Here is a 26,024-nt window from a genome sequence, read left to right as displayed (position 1 = left end):
TAATGGGTGTTAAACTTGACCATCTTACTTGCAAGAGAAAGTCTTCCGCACATATCAGTATCCAGAGAAACTGACAAAACTGGCTTTGTGCAATATATTTATGTGCAAAAACAACAGGATCTAACCCTGAAAATTTGTGAGGAACTACATACAGATAACATACTTTAATTCTAAACAGTTTGATGAAAAAACTGCTAATAAATAGAATTTTGTGTTTAGTGCAGTATATGACATTGATAATATTGCTGAGCTTTACAGATAAATCTGGACAATGTAGTTTCTTAAAACTAAGAAGATTTCTACATTTTAGCTATGCAGTTATGTAACAAAGTGATTTCACGGATTTCCGATTAATACTTTAAAAGGCATTTTAGACTTTGAGGTAGATATTAACTGTAGGGAATACGCATCATTACATTCTTCTATACTAAATGTAATTATCTACATTTTTAATGACCTATGTCTGTTATTTAACTATTTGTACTATCATTTGTAGTGACCCTTTGCCTTTTTTAATACTTGTATTCCTTTGGCTATTAAAAAAAAACACCTATTTTGATCTCCAGTATTCCAGTAAGGGGAGAAATCTAGCACAGGTTCCTACCCACTTTGCTTTTTAAATTAGGGAACAAAGTGAATTAGAACAAGATATTTCTATGCTGTTTGTTAAAAACGGTTAACCTTCTGGGGCAATATAGCATTTATTTGTAGTATTGGATGCTGACATGAGAGCAGAACATAAATGGAATGGAAAATCTCTTAATTAAATTACTTTCGTTAGATAATTGAAGATTAAAATGATCAGTATGTATCAATTGTGTTAGACCTCTCATTGTAAGTAATTCTCTGCAGTAAGAAGGCATGGCTGTGGTAAATACCATTCACTATTTGCTGATAGCAAAATGATAGGGCAAACGAAAAACGTTCCATTTTTTGCTTAATTACTGTGGAAATACTGAAATTCCTGGCTTTTTGAGCATGTTGCTGAACTGTCATTAGGCTTGTTACAAGCTATGAGATATATGCTGTATTAAATGAAGACTGAACGATGCTGATAGGGGCTGAGAAAAAACAAGTAGACATCTATTTTAAGTGTAGCAAAAGTCTTCATCGGTTTCGACCCCTTCTAGTTTTTCATGTCAGATTTGACCTTCTCTGATAATTTTCTCTTTATATTAAGTACTAAAGCGGAACTGACAAAGAAACCCTGGGGAAATCAATCCCACTCTACTTGAAAAATTGACAGATTTATTAGGTGTTCCAGGCCATATCCAGGTAATCAAGAGATTATTAAAGTATTTGCCTGTTGTGCTTTAGCCAGGGGCCTGTTTCTAGCAAGATGGATTGTTTGGAAGATTGTTTAGAAGAACATTTTTAGTGTTTAGTCCTATCAGAAATGGGTATTCTTATTAAGTAATATTGGGATATGCTTCACAGATTTGCTGTTGGATACAATTTGCTGATTTAATGTTGGAATAATAGTGTGTTCTATAAAATATGCGTGCAGTCATTGCCCAAGAAATATAGAGTTTGAAATATGACCAGTGACTACTGTCTTTAGTTCTTAGTATTGTAGCTGTTTATTGACAACCTGATTTACATTTATACCTTCCAAGCCCTGAGATTTCCCATAAGAGGGCATAGAATCCTCATCTTTTCATGTGCGTTTTATAGTACGGACATTTTTAGATAGACTGCCTTCTTGGTAATTTCTATTGTGGTAGCCAGGTCTGTAACGCTGGGAATAATGCAGGTGAATTTAGTCCAGGTGTTTGTTCTGTTATTTGATATTTGGAATAGAAGTTTTAACGTTTTTGATCTGTGTAAATAATACATGAGATCAGTTGCCTATGTAAGTGAGATCTGTTTCTGTATTTCATCGAGCACTTTTCAGTAGTGCCTTAAGAAGGAAGTCAGCTTTAGATCTCTGTTTTAGAATACTTCAGTGACCACCTGTAAGAACAGAAGGAAGTTAAAATGCATTAAAAACAAACAAACAAAACAAAACCCAAAGCTGTAAGTAACTCCTTTAAAATTTGGTGAATGTCTTTTGTAGAATTCAGCTCTTGAGAACAGACCTAAAAGGACGGAACTATCACTTTCAATCTTTTGATGTATTATTTGTTTAGGTATGAGACTATTATTATTCTTTTAATTGTTTATTCAATGAAGTAGAACTTCCTTACAAGCTGTGCCTGTATTTACCAAAATAACCAGCATGTGAAAGCAGATGCTTACCTGAAAGTGGTACATGGTCTATTTCTCAACATTATAATTCATGTTTTCATTGCAAGTTCACCACTGTGGCATTTGTGTATTTCTCAGAAGAAAAGAAATCTTTCTTTCTCTTCTGTTCCATTGGAAGAGTGACATTAGTAGTTGACTGCTTCAGAAGTGACACCCAGCTGTGGGGTGTAGTCAATAAAACAGAGGGACAAGATGCCATCCAGAGGGACGTAGACAGGCTAGAGCAGTGGGCTCAGGTGAACCTCATGAGGCTCAGCAAATTCAGATGCAGGGTCTTCCATCTAGGTCATCATCTGAGGCATTCACTGCCATTATATGCTGGGGTATGAAAAGATTGAGTGCAGCCCTGCCAACAAAGACCTGGGGGTGCTGGTGGATGGCAGCTGGGCATGAGCCATCAGTGTGCCCTTGCAGCCCAAAAAGTCATCAAAAGTAGCATGGCCAGTAGGGTGAGGGAGGTGATCCTGCCCCTCTGCTCTGTGCTGGTTGGGCCTTAACTGGAATACTGTGTCCAGATGTGGAGTCCTCAGTACAGGAGAGGCTGTTGGAGCACGTCCAGATTGGGGCCACAAAAATGATTTGGCCTTTCAATATCTAAAGGGAAGCTACAGGAAAGAAGGGGACAGAATCTTTAGCGGGGTCTTTTGTGATAGAACAAGGGAAATGGCTTCAAGTTTAAAGAGGATAGATTTAGGTTAGATATAAGGAAAAGTTTTTTACAGTGAGGATGATGAGGCACTGGAACAGGTTGCCCAGAGCTGTGGTTGATGCCGCATCCCTGGAGACTTTCAAGCCCAAGCTGGATCTGACTCTGGGCAACCTGACCTAGGTGTGGATGTCCTTGTTCATTGCAGGGGAGTTGGACTAGATGACCTTTAAAGGTCCCTTCCAACTCCAAAGATTTTTTTATTCTGTGATTCTAAGTGAAGGCTTCAATGTGTGCTCACAGCAGTAACTTTAAAGCTGCCATCTGGGTATAAACTAGAAGAGCCGCTCAACATTTCTAGACTTAACAGGTTTTCATAAAGCTGCCAACCATGCTTGTCTTCCTAATCCTTTTAGAAACAGTAAGTCTTCTCTGCTCCTGTGGGCTAAAGTAAGACAAATAATGGTAAATCCATTCAAGTGGAGGTACCAATGGCTACAGGCATTTTTGTTGTCGTTGTTGCATTGTATGCTTTGTTACTTCGTATAAATAATGCAGATTAATGCTCTGTCGTGAGCAGCATCAAGAAAATTGATTCAAATTCTGTTCTTACTGTTTAGTCCTGAATTTCCTCATAGGTTTCCTTCACACTGTAAGCAGGCTGATAGCAGATAGTGTAGAAATCAGGAGAGGCTACTTTAACAGAGATACAACCGCAGAATTATTATAGTCAATCTCTTAGCACATAAAGTAGTGTTTCCCACCTAAAAACAAGGAAACAGAAGAAGGTACATAGCCATATTGCAGCCACCTGAAGCATCCCCTGTGTTTCTTTGGCTTACAGGAGGAACTCTAGGCAAAATTATCTAAATTTTCCTTAGACACCACTTTTTTCAAATAACTGTATTGTTTAAGGTATATATGAATTATAATAAATTACTCAGAACAACAGAAACCTGTCAATCCTGTATAGAACAGTTCTGCCGGACAGTGTTGTGGCTGCTATACTTAGAAAGAAAACTTACTCCACAGCTTACCTCATGCTTCAAACCCTTTCTGTTATATTATCATGCATAGTGCTAGACTTCTTATAGCCAGGGTTGCCCACACTGAGTTCCATCAGGTAATTAAAGTGTTGGTAGCATTAAGGGCCAGGCCATGTGTACACAAGGAATACATATCCATCTCTCCCATCTTTACTGCTATTAAGATGTAGAACAAGTTTTAAACTAGGTTTCCTGCTTTAACCATAGTTATGGGGCATGCCTGAGTAAGAAGGGTAGATTTTTGTAGGTTTTGTACTAGTATGTGTGAAATGGGTTAGGAACCTGTGCTCTTGCTTTTAACCTTACCAATCTAAACTTTGTTTATTTGTTTGGATATCGATGATGACAATTATGGTATCACTGAATATGGAATAAAACATACTTAGGTCAAACAGGACATGATGTGGAGATGAGAGCAGAACCCAGAATTCCTTGATTATGAACCCTAAAAACAGTTTAAGTTTTGGAAATCTTCCTAATGTTTCTACCTAGCATAAATTTAGAGAGAATTATATTCACTGATAATAGTGAAAGTTTACGATGACCTTACTGTGAAGTTTCTTGATCGTATTAGAGAAAGCTAAAAATAAGTGTAAACTCAGTAACTCTCCTTTGTTCAAATGAATGTTGAATTGTCTGCAGTTTTTCTTTAATACATACATTTGTTTAAGAGCTCTCCTAATTTTAATCTCATAGAATAAAGAGGGAAGAAAACAAACAAAAATAATCCCAGACTCTACTTCTGCAAGATATTAAAATGCTCGATTTGTGTAAACAAGATGAGTATGTAAGCAATACAATCTGAGCTCAAATGTCTCAATTACTTTCAATGTAATATAGTTAAAATTTTGTGAAACTGAGCATATTTTGGGGTGTTTCGAATTTATTGTGATCTTTTTTGCATTCTGTTCCATACTGAGTCTCTAAATTGAATTGGCTATGGGACAACTACAGCATTTTTTTTAACATTAAAAATTATTGATTAGATGTATATTTATAATTGTTCCTGTCTAATGCTATTTAGAGCCTGAGAACAAGAGACTGAAGGATGCATAATTAACCAGTGTTCTGGAAGTTGCTCATCAAAAAGTTGCTCAATTTAACTCTAATCAGGATTGTCTAAGCTAGGTGCTTATGTAGTACGTTTTGCAGTGGAACAGCAAGATTGGTGATAGTAATCTGATCTCCTCAGACCAGCATTTAATCTGACGTCAAGGATCTCTATTGCTGTCCCTAAGGGATTGGTGGGAAAGGCATGCATATAGGCGGCCATTTTTCTGGAGGTGATCATCAAGAAATGGCACAATTTGTTTCATATCTGGGTCCTCTGAGCTAAGTGATTATGTAGTACAACTTGCAATGTTACAGCAAGATTGGTGAAATTAATCTTAAATCCTTCATAGGTTGGCATTTAATATAATGTCAAGGATCTTAAGCAATGCGCAGTCTTTATTGCCCTGAGGCAGCATGTTCCAGGCATGCAGATGCACTTGGAGGTTCTCAGGATACTTACATATCAAGAATAGTTGTCATTGATTCAATTCAGTTTTTTACCTTTTTGTCAAAACCCACTAAAAGTGATAATGTTGTATTCTTGAGTTATTTCTAATAGTAATAATTTCTAATAATACAAAAGCCAAACACATGGCTTATATAGCAGTACTGTATGGGTAAGGGCATGTGAACTTGAATTTCTAATTACTAATCTTACATACAAAAATAAGAGTAGGTGTTTTATTAAAGCATTCTCTTTCTTGGCTGTCTATGGTATAGACCTTGTATACACAGTATAAATGTGCTGTCTAAGGCTGTCCAGTCTTTGGTACAGTGCTTGATTGTAGAACAAAGTAGAATGATACTTAGTGTGACCCACAATTGGGTGGTGGGCTTCTTAACTTTTATCTGTAGTCAGTTTAGCCTAAGATGTACAGTACTGCTCAGACTGATGTACTGCACTACTTGAAAGAAAAGCTTGACTTCTGGATGTTTTTCCCTGCCCTTTGCTGCTTTTTCATGTCAGCTACCATATTTTGTCCTATTAAAAAAAAAAAAAAAGATTATGCAAATAGAAATTGATTTCATTTTGCATTTAATTGCTTAAATACAATGTGATCATTATAATAGTAAATAAAGTAGAAAAAATACGAGCAAATAGCTCCTTAAGTTTGTTCATGACCATCTTTGTATCCATGTACTGCAGGCTGTCCTCATAAAAAGTCTGGAACATCTGGAGTTGAAATGCTTCCCAGAGTATACGAGTATACGTTTTCTTTAAGTCAAAGAGCAGTCAGTGCTTCTTCTTGGTTTTGTTTCTTTGTTCTGACATTTGTTCCTACTTTGAAAGCTAGAAGTTGGGATTTAACCTTGTCACTGTCAAAAATTTAACGAGTATGGTACACTTCAGGCAGTAGCTGTTATGTTTCCTTATTATCCTGTAATCTGGGTTCCCTGGAGGACATCCTGATGAAAAAGCTGTCTCAGCCTAGTTTCCATAATAAAATGATTGACTATGATATGTTATAGAAATGGAAGGCATTTTTGAGTCTTCATTTTGAAGTCAATTAGTTGAATCTAGAGTAAGAAGACTATGTATGTTATCTGTAAAAAGGAAAATTTGGGCCTACTTGCTACTTTTGGCATACAGTGAGGGTGGTAGCTATACTTAACTTTACGTCATCTAGTTTTGCTCAGTGAAGACCGAGGATGAGATTCAAAGCTTTTTTTCTCTTTCTTTTTTCTCATTAGCCACTCATTTTAGTTGCTGTTTGGAATTCTAATGCAGACACAGAAGACATTTATTTCATTGTGTCATACTGGGTTTCATTGTCAATAATCGCAGTTATCCTTTCTGGCACTTCAGTCTGTTTAGTTAAAATCCTTGGAGCTTACACTGATTTTTGTTTTCTGTTTTGCGATAGTTGTGTGTGCATATAGAGCATTTTCATTTCATGTGTTTATGTATCTTTACTTCATTCTAACCTTTAAGTTTCTTTGTCACAGAAATGTATTCATGTTGCATTATTCAATTTTATTTTTCATCTTCAGTATTACGGTTATGGTTTTCATGATCTCGTTAACTTGCTAAATCAAATTCCTTCATCTGGCCATCTGGAGCATGGCAGTACTGAAGGAGTTTTCAATAAATCTAAATTATTTCTTCCTTATTCTGTTAAGATGTGATATAGCAACGTATGGCTCATCTAGCAACCGGGAAGTATGTCTTCTAAGTGCATGTTAGTTCTATGCTACTTTGGAATGATAAACTTCATGGGGATTAACCAAACCTTCAAAATTTTGGCTTTCGTATTCCGGACTAAAAAGAGTTCATTTTATCTTAAAGTGTGATCTAATGGATCTGAAGTGTTAACCATGCTTCAGTAATTCCAAATCATCAAGCTAAACACTAAGTATGAATTTATGTTTCTGAACTATGGATTAAAATAAACCACAGATTTCTCTGCAACATAATCGGCTGATACTGATATAACCTAGAATATCCTTTCAGTTTCCATAGGAACAGATGATAGAATGTTTTGAATTTTGGAAAAGCTAAAATGAATGTCTGGCTTCAATATAGTTCACTTATATTTTGCAGCTTGCAGCCTCTCTGTGTGAAGGCTAAAAGTGTGCATAAAAACAAAAGGTGAAATATCCACATAACTCCAAATATATTTTTAGTAGTGGTAGCAGTAATAATAAAAAAATATTATAGGTGTTTCCGTGCATAATTCTTCAGGTGTTGTTCACTATAGAGGAAGGAAACATGTTTCCAAATCCATAGCAAAATAGAAACTATGCATTATTCCTGTTTGTTAATATCTCTTCAAATGTTTTACAGCAACAAAAAAGTGCCTGGTAGGTCATCTCTAATTCTCATCTCCAGTCATTGCTTCATCTCCCTTTTGCACTGTAGCCGTATGCTTTCTGGATGGAACAATCTGGGCAGTGAAAGAAAGAACTGATTAAATATCTGATGGAAAAAAAAAAACCACAAGTTTTTGGGTTTTTTTGTTTGTTTGTTTGTTTTTGTAAGAGAGTAGTTTGAGATATTTACTGAGGACTAGAATTTAGGTTATGGCTTCAGCCAAACATTCACACTTGATTAGACCAAGATTAAAGATTACTTTTTTTTTTCTTCCTTGAGATCATATTAAAGCAGAGAACTGAGATGATCTTGTTTCCTATTTGGTCACAACACCTTGTAGTACACATGTTTAAGACAAGTCTCTGTACTTCCATACTGGTCACCTTCCCGTCAGGCCTCTGTTGATTTTCAGACTGTGACCTGAGCTGAACCTGCCACCTGATGGCTCTGTGTTTTTATCTTAGATGTTCCTCTTGATTATCCCAGAGTTCAGGCAAGCATCCCAGAACCAGAAGTTGCCTTCTCCTTGCTAGCATTGGAATTACTCTCTGCTGTACCCCACTACAGGGTGTATGAGTTTAGGTGGGTTGTCAGACAGATGTTTCTAGTTGGTCATCTGTTAGTGCCCTTAGCTCCTAGTTGTACCTCTGCTGAACATGTGTTGGAGAGAGTAGCTTTCATCAAACTGCAAAGCAAACGCTTCCAATAAGATGTTGTGAATAGCAAATGAAGCATGAAACAGTTTTCCCTTTTTCCCTTTTCTCTGTGGCAGGTAGTACACCATGGTGTAAGGAATTCGTAATTAGTTGGTATGAGGCCAGGGGTAAAAAAAGCACTGCCTTTAAGCAAATATTGAAAATAGCAGAAAGGTGGAGACTGGAGTTCTCAGGAAAAACCTGCTTGGATAGAGATGTGCATATTTAATGCAACTTAAATAATTCATTGATATGAATGTGATGCACACGGTAATGCAAATGTTTATGATGTTTTTGGCTGAAATTCTAATAACTAATTGAGAATTGTTGTTGCTTTTTTTTCCCCCCTATCTTAAAATTTCTTTGGAAGAGGCAGGATTCACGTTAAGTAAATAATAATAGTATTGCAAACATGTCTGCTATGGATTGTTAACTGAAAATAGTCCACATATGAGCCTGTTTTTATCAAAAGCTTTTATTAACTGAAAACTGTGTCTGATATTCCAAACATTTTTGTGCCATGATCTCTTTTAATGCCTTTCCCTGAGAATCTGTCACTATTTTAGCTGTCATTTTTTTTCCTGTGCTGTGTTTCTTCTGGCAGGGTACTCCTTTGTGTTTGCTAGTCTGAAAATATATATATATTCAGATAGCTGCAATGAATGGTATAAAAATAAATTTATGCTGTTAAAAAAATAAATAAATAAAAGAGCAAGTCATGGTTTTGCTTTTGGGGTTTGATAAATGTTCATAAGCCTATGATATATTTTCTAAACAGATGAAGCTTAATTTCTATCTTATGTTTCTACACTACACTTAGATCCCAAGGCAGATCCAGCATTCCTGCTTGGTAAACGTGCTGGAACCACAGCACTGGAATTGCTGAAGTGCTCCTGCTGGAGATCCAAACATGTGGGTCTTTGCAGGTCCACCTGGTTCATTTTTGGATGTACAGTTTTGCCCCATATGTGGCCTGCTTTCCAGAAGGGAAGGCTTTATAGCTCAACAAGGAGTGAGGAATTCTTTGGTGAATGCTGTTGGGAGCACAAGTCTAACTGGGAAGTAGAGGAGCATACACCATAGAAGCCCCCATTTTAAGAAGTATTGTTACAGCATTACAGAGATAAAAGGGTTGCAAAGATGGCCATGATAATATTTGCTTTATGTAGCAAAAATTGGTTCATGCCAAAACTTATTCTTTGCAGTCTGGTTGCCAAACCGTGCCAAAACACACACCCCTGCTGCTGCCTCTGTTAGTCTCGGGGAATGTGAGCATGGGAGTATTTGCCCACGTGGCAACCAAGGTGGGCAGCATGTTGGTATTTTTGTTCCATCTTCCTGATTGTAAAGCATTCACATAACAAAGGTTATTGGATGCTGATGCATCTTCCCTCCCCAGAGCTCAGAGGGTGCATATTTACATGTAACTCTCTTTCTGCAGGAGGGTGGAAGAAGGAGAATGAACTGCACAGGGTCTTTCCCCCTCCCTCCTCAAGCACTGTATGTGAGCAAAGCTAAAATGTATATTCATTTGGGGAGGAATGTGTGCTGGAGTAGGAGTTAACCAGCAAGGAAGATGGGAGGGTGCCATATGTTCTCCTGCACTGCAGGTTTTACTGTTCCCCTGAGATTGTTGTTATGAAGTCTTTCTGATATCTTGTCCTCCCCAAAATTCAGATATCTTGCAATATGTGATGAGTATTGTTAAAAAAAAAAAAAAAGGAAAAAAAAAAAAGATTTTTATTTCTGCTATTCTTGCTTTTATTACCATGCGTGCCCAAACTTATTTGAGGAAATCCTAAGCCACCTTGTTCTTTACTCATGTTAGGTGAAGGATTTTCCTGAAATCAGATCTAGCTCAGGATTTATGTATTATAGCTTCTTTTGTTACTGCATAGATAAAGTTATATTCCTGAAGCACTGATGAAAATCAGTAGAAAATCTTGGTATGAACTTAGTGTCGCTCAGTTGCTTTTTGCTGCACATTTTTTTTTTCTGCCTAAGGAGAAGTTAATGCATGAGGCTTTTTTCATTCTGTTCTCCTTTCTACATGATTCTTGTTTTATCTCCTTTTAAAATTTTAACTAGGAATTTGCTTTACAAAATGCTGCACAAGTGAATACAAGCAATCCTTGCACAACAGAAGGCATTTTCTGCTTGTGTGGTCTTACTGACCATTCTATGTATTTGAAAAATTCACTCCCGTGAATTTACCCAGGCATCAACACTGCCGCCACACCTTTGAATAAACTAAATCTGTCTCACAACCAGGGATATTTTTCTTCTGAGTGCCAAATAGCACCATTCCTGGAGGCCCTCTGACAGTTTCTACTGTACAGGGCGGTGGGAAAGCATTGCCATATGAAGTTCATGTTATTTCAGTGCTTCATCAATTCTTATGTAACTTAAAGCAATAATAAAATTAATAAATTTGTCGATTTTTATGTTGATCTAAGAAACCTCCTGCTCTTGCGATCTGACCTGTGTGTGCTAGACTCAGACTTTCATTCCTTACAATCTGAACCGTAAGGTATGAAACAGAATGAATATTTTAAGCTGCAAATTACATATTAAAGCAAAGGTTTGACAACTGGTTGACTCATTAAGATTGAGCAGTCTAGATTTTGAAAAATTTAGTGCAAGAAACCACATCGTAACCATGTAAGTAAAGTAGTCTTTGGACTAAGGTGGTTGACACAGGAAATCTACAGAGAATGTAAAGTGTATCACGGAAATAATGCTTGAGCGTATGAATATCTGAAAATTGTTTTCTTTTGCCTATTATTCTAAAATGCAAACTTGCTTATAATCAATTCTGTACATAATTTGCAATGACTCTTCAGTTTATAAACTCCATGATTTTAGAGAGTATCTTTGGGATTTCATCAGAGAAGAAAATCTTTAGTATAGATTTTACTTCTGTTTGTAGATCTTTTCTTCTAACTCTAAAACAAATGATAAGAACTTTAAGAGTTAGATTATTAACTTTAACTAAAAAACAGTTCTTAGAGTAATTCTTTATTCTACAGCTGAAGTCTTTTCCCTACCCTCAAATTACCTCATACATTATACATTGGTAGTCGCATGTGGAACAGGGAACATAATCCTGCATCTTGACATATAACTGTGCCTAGATATAATTACTCTTGCACACTAAACTTCTTTAAAGACTATTTCTATGATATCTATATAAAATTTTTATGAACAAGCAATTAATTCCCCTTCTCTTTTCCTTTGGAAATTATACTAGTAAATACTCTATGCCCCAGGTAGAAGTACTAAATGTTCTAAAACACTGTGATGTTTTCCTGTATAATAGTATTATGTGTTTCAGTTTCTACAAGGTGTGTTAGCGTCTTTGTTTTCCATAACTCATTGTGGCCTTATTTATATTTCATGTTAGTTAAGTTCACCATTTATGCATCGTTCAACAAAGGAAGATATAAAGGGGATGGCAGCTGAATTTTAATAATGAATGAGGAAGCAAGTTGTAATTGCAGTAGTTTTTACTAATATCACTTTAGTTAAGACTCATTGACAATAATTCAATTTTTTATATATCTGTGGAAGTGTTTTACCTTGACACTGACAATTCAGAGTAGGGATGGCAAAGCTCATTTCTGTTTCAGTGTAGAGTTCAGGATCTCCCATTTCCATTCTTCTTCCATCTTGTAGGCCTCTTTTTCTTTTCCTTTACCAACTTGCAACTATAACTGCTACTGATAAGCACTGCATTAATGTTTTTAATACAAGACAGACTTTATAAAAAATATGTACACCCATACCAGAGAGATCTCATGTTGACGTGAGTGGAATTCTTTCCACATCCCTTATTATGACATTTCAGTTTAAACAGATTATAATGCCTGTGCTTTTTTTTTGAATTCTAGGCCTGTTTAGTTTGAGAAGTTGTGTATCATTGTGGCTTACTGTCATATGCACACTTTAATAATCTCCTGCTGTTTTTAGGTCCCTAAGTGAGAAACAAACAAGCAAACAAACATGCTTCTTTAATTAAAAACAATAATACAATACCTATCACTAGTCTTTATAATTATAGCCCAGTTCTTTATGTCCAGCTGACGACAGTTCAATCTGTAACATGTTTTCTTGGCTTGCTTATGAGAAAGGCACATAAAATGATGTCAGCCATGCTCCCAATCAAAACGTATTATCCATCTCTCATTCAAAGTTACATTAGTAACTTAGTAACTTACATTACTCTGTCACAGAAACAGATTGGTTTGGTTTGGCATGATTTGGTTCTGACAAAGCCATCTCGGCTATTATTTAGCACCATATTAACATTTCCTTGTGCATATCAAAAGGTAATTTAGCTGTGCAGTCAAATGTAAATAAGTAATTACTTTGTGGAAATCAGACTATATAATATTACGGTGCACTTTGGTGGTTTAGTTTTTAGGAACAGAAATGTAATGTATGAGATGCTAATTTCAGAATACTGATAGTGCTAATGACTTGGTTTTATGAGACACTCCTTAATGTCTTGTTTGGATTTCAACTCAAGTTTCTGGAAATGTGCTCAAGTATATCAGCTATTAAGGTACTTTCTGGATGTAATTAGTGAAGCATAGTTTAATTAATAAACTTGCAATGACTAAACATAAATTGTGTTCTTAAAGTTCTGCAGCTTGGGTAATGAAAACGTTTACAACCTATATCATTCATGGAGAACAATAGTAGAATACTCCTAATTATATTTTGCAATGAATCAGTGAGCTATCTTCTCTTTCTTCAGCCCCCGCTGCTGACAGTTATTTTAAGAACAGAATTAATACTTCTGTATTTACAACTTCTCTAAATCAGATGGATTAAAGAAAGTAAATTTTAGACAATGCTAAAGTTGAAATAGACTTTCTAAGGTGGATTACACATCAGCTGCAAGTATGTAGCAGAATTCTTCTATAATAAAGTAATTATAAGTAACCTGGGCTGTTTGCTAAGTAGTAAGCATATATAAGCCACTCATTCTTGTCTTTCACTTTTGTATGTGATATGCCCACTTAAGGTGAGGACAGACATATTTGTGGGCTATTGTAATTGGTTTTCTGATAATCAAATTAGGTTCTAAAATGGAACTATCTACTTTGAAATTAAAAATAAGTAAATAAATAAATCACACATTTGGAGTTTTAAGACAGTTTCTGACCAACCATTAAATTGGAAGGAAATGAATTCTGAGTGAACATCACATTAACTCATGGAATACAGACATAATTTTTTAGAGGTTCTATGTTTTTGTTGTCTGCAAAACTCACGACTTTGAAGACTGAATGGCAGACTGTAGTCACTGGATAATGGTTCTCATCCTCTTATTGTTTAAGTCACCCTTATTGCTTGATTCTCGATTTTTTTTTTTTGTCTTTTTCTAGATTTTCTAATTTTCTAATCAGCATTTTTGTTGATTACGATCAACATTTTTATACAGATTTTTGTCTACAGTCAAGTTCAAAGAGGGTAGATTCAAGCTCGAATGGGGTAGGTGTAAGGAAAAAATCTTTTACAGTGAGAGTGGTGAGGGACTGGCACAGATTACCTGGAACTGTGCTTGATGCCTGGAGATTTCAAGGTGAGGCTGGATGAGGTTCTGGGCAACCTGATGTGACTGTGCATGTTCCTGTTTATTGTGGGGGAGTTGGACTGGTTGACCTTCAGAGCTCCCTTCCAACTCTAAGGATTCTGTGATTCTATAAAAAAGAGGGGAGGGAAACTAGTAGTGCTTTCCTGCTGCTCTGACTTTCCTTTCCAGAGGAGTTTCAGTCTTTGACTTTAAAATCTTTGCATCTGAGTATGCAGTTTCTTGAGCTAAAGTTAGCAAAATTTATCGCCACTTATAGCTATGACTCTGTTGAACTATTTTAGAAAGCTGGTTTCCTGCTAATTGCAACTTAGATTGCATTTTTAGAGTGTGTATGTATCTCTACCAAAGTTATACATATTACTGGGACAAATGTGATAGAAATAATGGAGATTAAAGATGTTAGGAGTTATTATTTAAAGAAATGATAAGCAGTAAGACATTCCTTATCATAAGCACAGAGCTAACAAAAAAATCCAAGTATTGCTGGTCCCCACGAGTCAAGGGAACAATCAGATACATCAAAGATGTTGCTGAGAAGATGTTTTCTTTTCTTGTCATCTTTTTGACTCACTGCTTTAGATGTTGACTAAAATGCATCTGCTTTTCCAAAGAAGCTATGTAGAGGATATTCACATAATTATGTAAATTGAGAATATGGCCATATTCCACACTAAACATAACGTACTAATCACAGTCTCAATAATAGGATTCTGAAAGATTTCAGAAAAATGAACACAAGAAAGTTCAGGAGTATAAAAAAGCATCAGTTGAACTAGTTATGTGTAATTATCTATAAACAATTACTGTTAACCAGAAGAGAGAAGGTTGAATCCATTAGACTTTTCAGCTTTTATGAAACTGTCCAACATTTAAATGTCTTTAATCTGCTTCACTATTTCTAGCAATCTTGTTTTATTCTACTTTGGTAGACTGTAGTATATGTGGTGGGGGGCATTCATCTGTAAGGTTTGCCAGAATGCCTTTAGATGTCTGGATTGATCAAACACTTTGCAACAGTAACGTGAAGTCCTTTGAACTGAAACTTTAGGAAGGGAAAAGAATTTGAGGACAAACATTTCCTTCAGATAAAATGCTGATTTTGATTTTTAAATTTATTTTTTCATTTTCCATTAACACCACGAATGGACATTAAGAGTTTGAAATAGAATCTTTGCTAATTCTTTCATTAAAAAGACTACTAAAAATCAGATACAATATAATCCCCACAAAAACCACCTTTTCTTGAATGTATTTTTGGTGAAAAAGAGTCCAGATAGAAAACTTCTGACTAAATATGGTTCTTTAATTATTTATGGATTTATTAGAGGAGACAAAATACTGATGTAGGTCAACCTTTAACCTGATCAGGAATATAATATAAAAACTCATGTAGTGGTGAGTTACCTGGTGAAAAAGTAACCTGATAATTAAGTCTAGTGGCATATCTGAACACCGCCAACAGCAGGCAAAGGAGACTTTTGTTACAGATATACAATTAATTCTGAAATGCTGAACTTTCAGTTTGCAAAGTTAACAGCTTGTGCTGGTTACATTTCTCAGTGGTGCCAGGAAACAAATACAGGAATACTCAATTTAGTACAATTTTGTGAAAAACTGAGAAATGTTGTATCTTTTTTTTTTTTTTTTGGGGGGGGGGGGGGGGGGGGGGGTTGTTGCATTTTCCAGCCAGCTCATAAAATAGCTGTCCAACAGAGTTTCAGATCAGTAGGAAACTTCATAGAATGATTAAGGTTCATTAAGATCACCACCATGCCTACTGAACCACGTCCCCCAGTGCCACATTTACCCGTTTCTTGAAAACCTCCAGAGATGGTGACTCCACCACCTCCCTGGGCAGCCCATCCCAGTGCCTCGCCAGAGGTATTCTATGAGATGTTTCTCACAACAGTCACAGCTTAACAGTAAGAAAGTTGATTTGTTAAATACTAACACTAGAACTTATGAAGTTGTTTCTATGGAGCATCACTGAAACAGTGATATTTCAGATTTCATTGTTCATGTGTGTCATTTGCACACAATAATTCCATTAAAAGTTTCAAAAATCTCTGAAGATCTTTTTGTATCTCACAAGCTTTTACAACCTTTATTCCTTTCAGTCCTCAATGTTATTTCACACTCATATTTGTGTAAAATCATGAGTGTGCTGTACATACTTGCTGCTACCAATGCTTCTTCAGTTAAGGAGATTAACTTGAGGAGATTAACTGAAGGAGCCGTGGTTAATTATTTCTGTAATTGGCTTTAAAAATAAATGTACACTCATTCATAACAATCACATACTACAGCTATTGCTTTCTTAGTAATGTTACAGAACTCCAAAAGTACAAACAGGGAATAACAAAAATTACATTGGCATTATTTTTCTAAGAAACTTCAGAAGAAAAACTTCCAATTCTTGTATATGCTACCATTTACTTTTTTCAAACAAGGAGTTAAACAGCATTTCTGTGTGTATGAGTTCTTTCACAGGCATTAATGATATGCAGAGCAGTGTGATTTTATGTGTAACTACCTATTATATATGTTGTATTTTATAACATATGGCAGCTTGCTGGATTGGAGGGAAATAATAGTTTTTGTTCAAAGGTGAATTACTTTTGGTTTAGTGCCTTATGCAGGTTTTTGAGTAAAATAATCTTTTAACAAACATTGGCGTGCTGTTAATGCTGTTTTGGCTGAAACCATGAGGTGCTGTAATGCAGTAGTTTTGTTACATTTTCAAGGCTAGAAATTTAATGCTAGTTATCCCATGCACACTTCACATTACAACTACTGTTTAAGAAAGGGAATTTAATAAACTCCAATACACAGAGAAATCTTGAGGTCCTAAAGAGATATTCTTATGAAAAACAAATGTTAAAAGGCAATTTAACTAATGTATATATATAAAATTGATCCTGATTTGCTGACTGCTACAGTTAACCTCAGTTCTGTGCCTGTATATGGCATAAATGATGTAATGCTGCTTATCCAAGTGACATTGTCTCCAAAAATAGCTATTATTAGCACAAATGTTTCCCTTTTAGGAATCCAGTGGAACCTGATCATACCTATTTGTTTTATATCAGTACAGGTCCCTGAAAAAGTAATGCCCTTCTAATGCAAGTTTGCTTGCCTCTTATTCCTTTCAAAAGCTAGTGAGATACACCTGGACATTATTGTGCTCTTCATCATGCAGCATGTATCCCATAAGAAAGCTGTATGAAGTCTCTGATCTTAAGTTTTAATGAAAAGGATGCCATGTTAAGTGTCACAGCAATTCCACAAAGTTCAGAGGAGTTGTGAGAAAATACTGGGGAATTTGTTTAGGTACAACCTGCTTTTAGTCTAGTTTTGAACATCAGCTTGAACATAACTGGTTTGTTCTTTGAAGAAAGAGAACTTTTGAGAGTTAAAGATCTGTAAAACATGGTTGTTTTTGTTAGGATGGACTACCTGATCTTGAATCAAGTGTCTGTAGCCATAAAAGAGAATGTAGCTGACTCGGAACAAATGCAGATTGGGTTTTGTTTGGCTCAAAGTCCAGCTGTTTTGTGGGGTTTTTGTTTGTTTCTTATTTTTATAGCCTGTTGAGCACTTTTAAATGCAGTGTAAAGACTTTTAGCTTGTAAAACAAAACTGAGCATTGAAAATGCTGTTTTCAGCTTCTCTTAATGAAAAAGGTGTTGTTTGGGATATAAAACCATGTTTAAATTATATCTCCTTGGAGAGTTATCTTAATGCCTACTGGTGAAATTCAGTATTCCACCAATGCTTGAGCCAAAGCGAGTTCCTTTAATACAAGAACTGTTCAGTCATCATCACATCATAGAAGATGAGCCTTACATGGATGTCCACAGAGGCTAATGTTAGAGACACAGCTTATTTTACCACACTGGATCTGGATTGGACTTCATCTTTGAGTTTTTATTGCCAGTTTGATATAAATGCATAGGACCCTGCAGCACAGAGGCCTAGAGAAGAAGCTGATGTATTTTAGTATTTATTCTCACATTATCAGATCATCTTTTAATCCCTTAGTAGTTTAAAGAATATTTATATCGTCCTTGAGATATTCACATACAGGCACTAGCATTTTCCTTGATGTAATGGTTTAACAAGTTCAAATGAGCAGTAAGAAGCCATAATTTCTGCAGTGCTGCCTTATGTACTTTGTCAGCAAATGAAGATAGCGAACAAGGATTCTGCGCTCCTCTAGAGAAACAGAATAGTCAGTAAGGCAAGCGGAAGATTGTTGTTGTAGTTGCTGCCAAGTCAGAGAAGTCCTTGCCATAGTATGTCTTAAGTTTGCCAAAAAAATAAGAAATCATAATCTGTCATTCTGGAAGGATAGGTACATTTTTGTAATGCATTGCAGATTGTTCATGTCATCTTTTCAAAATAAAGCATTTCTTTTTTTTTCTGCGACCTTCCTTTTATACTCACTGGGCTGAACACAAAGTCTCACTTCGCTGTGTGTTTTGCTGACAGATGCCTCTGCAGGAAAAAGGATTGTGGACCAGGATTTAATTTAAAAAATAAAATAAGTCCAAATTTCTGTAATACTGAATTTCTGTTCAGAAAAATAATAAGTGATGCTCTAGACTGGAAATGTGTTAGAGTTATCAGGTTGCTAAAGAATGACTGAAATACATAAAGCCTTCTTAAGTAACAACTGCCATTAGGAACAGAGAAACGTATCGCAAATATTGCAAATAGCACATTGCATATTGCTAACAGGAGAGCCACTGTTGCTGTCCTGGGAATGTGAAGGATGACACGTTCTCTTTTTCTCCAGGCTTAGTCAATAGAGGCATGTAGAGTTGTGACTCAATTGTAAATCAAAATGTGGATCTAGAATATTTCATGAAGGTTGGAAATGTACCTGGGTTGTCTAGAAAACTGGATAATTACAGATGATACTTGATTACAGTGTTTTAAGTGATTAAGCTCCTTACAGCTTAAAATTTAAACTGTATGTGGTTGTTTCTATGGCTTAAAGCTACTTAGGTTTTTCAGCATAGGAGATGTTACAAGGCAGATTGCTAAGGGGCTGTAAAAGGCTGATAATGTTTCTACAGTTTGCTTGTTTTGGATGGCTTGTAAACCAGCCCTGCCTGTCTTGAGCTTCTCTTTGTTTGTTCACTAAAGGTGAAATTCTATAAGGTGAAACCCCATTGAACTTTGAGGAATAATCCTGTCCCAGGAATACTCTGCCAACCATTAGAGTGAATGTTCTCTATGGCTTGGGAGGGAAATGGCATCTGATCCTTTATTCTTGGTATTTCTCTGATGTTTGGTAAGAATTTCAGAGATCCTCCTAGGCGAGGGATGGCGAGTTTGGGAATTAATGTAGTTGCAGCTCTACCACAGACCTGCATGTGGTAATAGAGTATAGAAGGCAAAGAAGAACTGCATATCTTCTCAAGAGCAGATAAAGAAGATTCGTGGAATGCATAGCTTCACAAGAACACACACTTAAAAGCCAAGAAGAGCTATTATATCTACACTAGTCCTTTTTACGTTTTGGTCCTTCCCGCCTGTAGACTTACAGGAAACATGGTTTTACATGGTTTTTACATGGCCTTCAGAAGTATTTCAGTATTTTCTCTCTACTATCTTTCAAGAAATGTTCCTTAGCAAGTAAGAAAGGACTGTAGAATTAATCTTGTACTTTCACTTACCTTTAATTTTCCCCGGAATAATTAGGAGTTGTTATTTTTGCCTGGGTAGTTGACTATTACTAAAATTGAACCAGGAGAGAGAGCAGGCAAAGGAGGTATCAAAAATAGCTTGGAGGTATAGTTGAACCTAATTTGTAATTGTAGTGAATTTAGTTATGTTAGGCTCCTCAGTGGAAAAACACCAATTTTGATTTCCAAGGGTTAAAGCACATAACTTTTATTTAATTTTGTGATGAAATTTTATGTTGCTTGTCTTAATCCAGCCTTGCAACTGTCAGCAACATGTAATCACATGAAATTACTGTATATACATCCTTCTACCTGTTGGGAATTGGGAATTCATTCAAGTAAAGTGCACGGTGATTATATAGGAGAGAAAAGCAGCACTTTTTAAAAAGAGAATTAATATAGTCTGGAGGGGTTATAAGCAGTATGGAAGTGTGGAAGGTAGAGAAGGAGACTGAATATTCTATTTAAAACTTTCATTGAATAGAATCATGGAATGGCTGAGGTTAGGTCTTAAAGATCATCTAGTCCCAGCCCTCTGCTGTGGACAGGGTTACCTACCACCAGATCAGGCTGCCCAGTGCCACATCCAACCTGGCCTTGGACACCTCCAGGGACTGGACATCCATAGCTTCTCCGGACAGCCTATTCCTACTCCTCCACCAATGGCTCCTCCATAGAGCCACTGACCACAAACCTTCAATCATTTTTCACTCTGGACAGAATTAAACCTTATGAAAAATTTTCTAAGTAGAACTAAATGTATGTATTTCCTTTATCTTTTCATCTGGATTGGGGTCCTTTTTTGTCCAGAGAGTCAGAGCAGAAATAATAGCATTGATCATTAATAGCCACCTCCCTAGAGTAATATTATTTTAGGTGGAAAATGTTTGTTAAAATAATAGGTGGCTTTTATTAAAAAAATGTACCAAAACCAAACCATTACAAAGATATGCATCTCTCTCATGTCACAGTTACCTTCGCTCCATAAAGCAGAGGTGTCAGCATCTCAGAGAGGGGAATGAGCCAGTTGTGCAAAAGAAGCTGGAGCTTTTAATAACTTTTCCCGTGTGTGTCTAGGTTTTATTTCAGGATATCTATAGTACAGGGTGTAATCCAGGAAAGTACCATGGAGACTGCAGAAACCTTTGACTGTTGTTTTAGAGAGATCTGGATGAATTGCTACTGAAGGTCAGGCATTGAGGCAGTTGAGTATTGATCCAGCAGGATCCTGTGTTTTATTACTGCTTAGTACATAAGTAGTCCCTGGTGTCAGAGGGGAAGGTGTTGAGGGTACAGCTGGCCGCAGGAACAAGAAGGGAAATAGTATTTGTGTGGCAGAGTGTGTAATTATGTTTTTAAATCATCAATTTCATAATTAACATAGAAGCTACACATTTTGTTAGTTAAACAAATGTAGCTTTAACTACATTTTTGGTAATAGCCTTAGATGGGTGGGTTGCTAACTGCATTATGAGACAACAGTAAATAAAGCTAGGACTGTGTAGAACAGTATGCTGCAGTGTACTGCAGACACAGTAGCTGTGCAAAACTAGTTGGGGAAAAAAAGATGTTAATTAACTGGAGTATAAAATCCAAGTGCTCTGAGTCTACATATAAGAAAACAATTATAGAGTGATACTGAATTTGGCATTTGGTAAGTGCTTTTAGTATATAAATGATTAAATTGCTGTCCTAATTAATTTCCAAGGAAACTGCAGATATTTTGAATTGGTATTAAATACATAAAATCTTTCAAATATTATTTGAAATAGTATTTCAATTACTGAAGTTTCTTTGGATATGGCCAGGGAAATTTTTCAAGTTCAGTTGAATCACACAATTCATTTTACTATAACAAACCTTATTTAAAAATAACTTTCATTACATTTATATTCTAGTACTGGACTCCTGAGATAAATTATGGACATGTTTTTAGTAAATTAGTTTTTTTTTTAAGCATACATTACATGCTGAAGATTTTTAATATTAACTACTAACTTAAACTATATCTCTGCTATATGGATTCACATAACTCCACACTCATTTTTTATACACTCACTCAGGAATAGTTGAGACAGACTCAAGCTTGATTTTTAATTCCTCACTGTGGTAATGTGTTTTTTTCTTGTAGAGAAAGGCTTGAGTCAAAAGGAAGCGCAAAGCTTGCCATTGACTTAGTGAAAACAGAATATTGGGTATGATGAGAACATTTTAAAGGCTTGTGTATTCTGTGCAGAGATAGAGGTAATATGATAACGGGCTCTTACTGCAAAGAGTTTGTTCACCTAAGCTAAGAGACGAATATAAGCTATAAGGTAAGAGACAGATATAGGCTATAACCACTCCATGTTGTTATTGATAGGTTACAGATTTATTTATTTTTTACTTGTTTTGCCCTTTTTTACACGAAACCAAAGAGAAATGGATGCTCTTTTTACCTTTTCTCAGTCTGTGGCTCATCTTTTTCAGTTTGGCTTTTGGGATACTGCTGTTTGCCTCCTCCTTCCCAGCTGTTCACTAGAAAATTGATGACAGAAGCCAATTCATTTGCTTTCCTACTTTATTACCAAAAATGGCAAAATTTTGCCAATGTTGTCACTTTTCCATTTCAATAATAGATAATAAAGTTGCACGTGGGAATTTTTGCATATCTTCAATTTTTTGCGTGTGGGAGGAATACTATTTCAGGCTCTTACTCTGAAATGCTAAAACATGAAAGACTGTATTATGCGGTTTTTTTCCATGATAACCAATATTTTTAGCTTATTTCTGATTCATCTGAATGCATGCTATGAAGGACACTGAAACAAATGGTCGCATATGTGCTCTGGATTTCCTTTCTCTATACACTTTGGGAAGACGGAGTGTTTGTTTCACTTACTGAATGGAGACAAGAGGAAAAATGGGAAATCATGTTTTTTCTCTTTGAATCTCACCAGAGAAAGAATTGTTTTTACATTAGCCATAGTTCAGTTTCATAGGAAATAGTTTACATCTGAGGAGGACATACTCTATTAAATTTAAAGACATCTCAGTACTGACTTGTGCAGAATGTTTTGATTTCCCTGTATCTTTGAGTACTGTATAACTGTAGGAGAAAATGTTTGGACATACATTTTTGACAAGGCAAGATGTGACCAAAATTTTGTTCATATTCCCATATCACACCCAGCATCAGTTATGGACTTTTAAAGAATTACTAAAATGAATTCTCTATGAATAATAAAATCTGTCTCAATATATTACTGTTGTGAAAAGATCCGTAGTCCTCACACTAGTTTAACATTCAGTATTATAGCATGTGCATGCCTACAGGCTCCAACTTGTTGCACGTGATTTCCACCAATCTTCATTCAGATCCCTGTTCCTCATTCCCTTATTAATGAAAAAAATATGTAATAAATATAATCCAGTAGTTTGGGAAAGACTGTGACTTGTGGGTTACTGAAGAATTTAAGGTGAAAGGTAAAACAACAAATAGGACATAAGAATTCCTGCACCTGTGTCTGTAGTCATCAAGATCGAAAGGATGTTTTTGTAGAAGACGTGCAATTCAATTTAACTAATTGCAAAATAAATAAATAAAATCTGGTAGCCTGTCTGTTAACTTACCTGACTTACTCGCTAGTACTTTTTAGGGGCAAATAGTTTTAATCTTTTTTTTTTTTTTCATTGCCATTAATACAGGGACTTCATCGTAATTTAGGCATACCTGCTAACCAATTATAATGTACTTCTGAAAAATATGATGTGTTCCAATAGGTTTCAAAGCATTTTTCCAGGGTGTCCAGGAGAGCTGTGGAGCCTGTCTGGAGCACAGGTCTTAAGAGGAGCAGCTGAGGAAACTGGTATTGGCTAGCCTGGAGAAGAGGAGGCTCAGGGGGGACCTCGTTGCTCTCTACAGCTGCCTGAAAGGAGGTTGTGGCGAGGTGGGGATGAGCTTCTTCTCCTGTGTAGCTAGTGATAGAGTGAGAGAGAATGATCTCATGTTGCACCAGGAGACATTCAGCTGGATATTGGAAAAAATGTATTCTCTGTAAGAGTGGTCAGACACTTGAATGGGCTGCTGAGGCAGGTGGTAAAGTCACCATCCCTGAAAGTGTTCAATAAATGTTTGGATGTGGTACTAAGGGACATAGTGGTAGGTGGATGGTTGCAGTTGATGATCTTGGAAGTCTTTTCCAACCTTGGTCTTATTATCCTATTCTTAAATACACAGGTGTGAGAGATGTGTTCTAGAAGGAAAGGAGTAAGTCTGACTTTCAGCTGGAGGAGGTGCAGGCTTAGTAGCAGCTGACTTTTCTTACAAGGTTACCAACATGAAAGAAAGATCTCAGCTGCTTACATGCAATTGAATGCCCACTTTTAATATGATACTCTGGACATTCTTGTATTTTTCTGTATTTCCACTGTGCCGACCATCTTCCACAGAATAATCAAGGTCAAGGAATGTTATTAAAGAAGCAAAATTGAAAAATGGGGATAATGACAGTTATTGGCAGCTATTAGGCAGTGGATGGTATGAGTCCAAAGCAGTGCGTATGGACACAATGTATTGTGTTGTGTTTTGTTAGCGCTAATGGAAAATACTTGTTGCTATAAACAAAGTAAATAATTCATTTACAACTCAGTTCTGTATTTCATACATTGATAAATGCATGAGTCTATCAACATACCGGTTTCAAAGACATTGTATACCAGCTGTTTGCTTAATTGTGTTTGTAGGTGAGCAGCAAACTTTAGAGCTGGAAGAAAAGGAAATCATTGTGGCTTGTCAGATTACTGAAAATCTGAATGATCATTTTTTAGGTACCCGTTTCCTAGAGTCCTGCAAGGCCATCAGTGGCTGGCTTTTATAATTGCACAAAAGAAATGCAGGTAACGTGGGATAGAAAATTCACAAAATACCAACTGATAAATGAAAAGTTACTGAAGAAAACAAGTATTTTTTAACAAAACAACAAAAAAAAAAGTTAAAGTAATTGCTAGTCACACTGATAAAATGCATGTTAGCTAGAATGCTTATTAAATAGAGAAGGGAAGAATTTGTGGAAATTGAAACCAATGTCAGAGAAAAGGCAGTCTCCATTAATGGATACTATAGAGATTTGAACCTGAATAATGTCTTCCCAAGTAAAAGTATTCACCACATGTTTCAGTACTGTTTAAGCTATTAGCTGATACATGCTAAAGCTTTTCAGTTTGAGTATAGTGTTGAAATTTCAAGCGGGCCAAGAGGTGTAAGTTTGTGGTTTGCTGATACCCAGTGCATGCATAAGGGATGCTTTGTAAGTATACCCAAAGAGAAAGTTTCTTGGCATTTTGAGGGGTAATGTTCTTCTAAGATACTACAAGTAATTTGAAGGCATCTAGTCTGGAATTTCACTCAAAATATTTGTGCTGTACTCACCACTCCCACTCACTCAGTAAAGTGCATATGTAAAGAGAATAGAATCAGGAAGAAAGAGTAGACTTTAGCCTATGTCTTAGAAATTTAAGTACAAATTATGAGTAGATAGTTTTTGTGTAAGATAACGATCAGATTCAGTCTCACAGGCTTTCAGTTTCTATATCAGAGTTTTTTTGAAAATATGAGTGATACTATTATTGAAGGGAGATGGACACAGTACTTCTGTAGGTTGGGTGAAGCTCTAGAGCTTATATAAATAATATGAATTTATACACAAAAATATATATGCATTTCAGAATATAAACACTTGAAGTTACGCAGTCAGCATCATACTACATTAATAAGCTGAAGAGGATAGTAGACAATATCCTTCAGTCAAAACTTGTTTGAATCTCCCAGATCTGTCAGCTGTACTGTTTTTCCAGTGGTGATAGTGGCATTTTGTTAAAACGGGAATTGTACATTCTTGATCTTAACTTGTGTAGTTTGTCATTATTAATAATGCGTATGACATAGCAGTGATGTATTTGAACAAAAAGGAGGACAGTATTATAGACTGAGGATCCCTTTCTAGACATTCCTCTGGACTTCTGTCAGAAATAATGGCACATATTTTAATCATCTGCTATCTTGTCAGCAGTACGTGGTTTAAATGACATTTTGATCTCTGTTTAGGACATCTGGCATACCAGAAAACTAGGACTACTTTGTTACGTGCATCATTCAGAATATGTGTATTCAGTTAGGGTAACTAAATTATTTATGTTTCTTGTGAAAGATAAAATATTAATGATCTTTTAGTGTGTTTGATTTTGTCAGT

At 36.0% G+C, this 26,024-nt stretch overlaps 1 protein-coding gene across 1 annotated transcript in view; it reads left to right on the top strand.

Moving 5' to 3' along the window:
- The window catches only part of COG5 (component of oligomeric golgi complex 5), a 172,503-nt gene that overhangs the window by 73,339 nt on the left and 73,140 nt on the right, over positions 1 to 26,024 (top strand). The gene's annotated exons all lie outside the window — the stretch shown is intronic.

This window comes from Coturnix japonica, chromosome 1 (genome assembly GCF_054131305.1).
Source record: "Coturnix japonica strain WE chromosome 1, WE-NBRP24, whole genome shotgun sequence".
NCBI classification, from domain to species: Eukaryota; Metazoa; Chordata; class Aves; order Galliformes; family Phasianidae; genus Coturnix; species Coturnix japonica.
The sequence above is the reverse complement of the archived record's forward strand: the minus strand, read 5'-3'. Positions and strand labels throughout refer to the sequence as shown.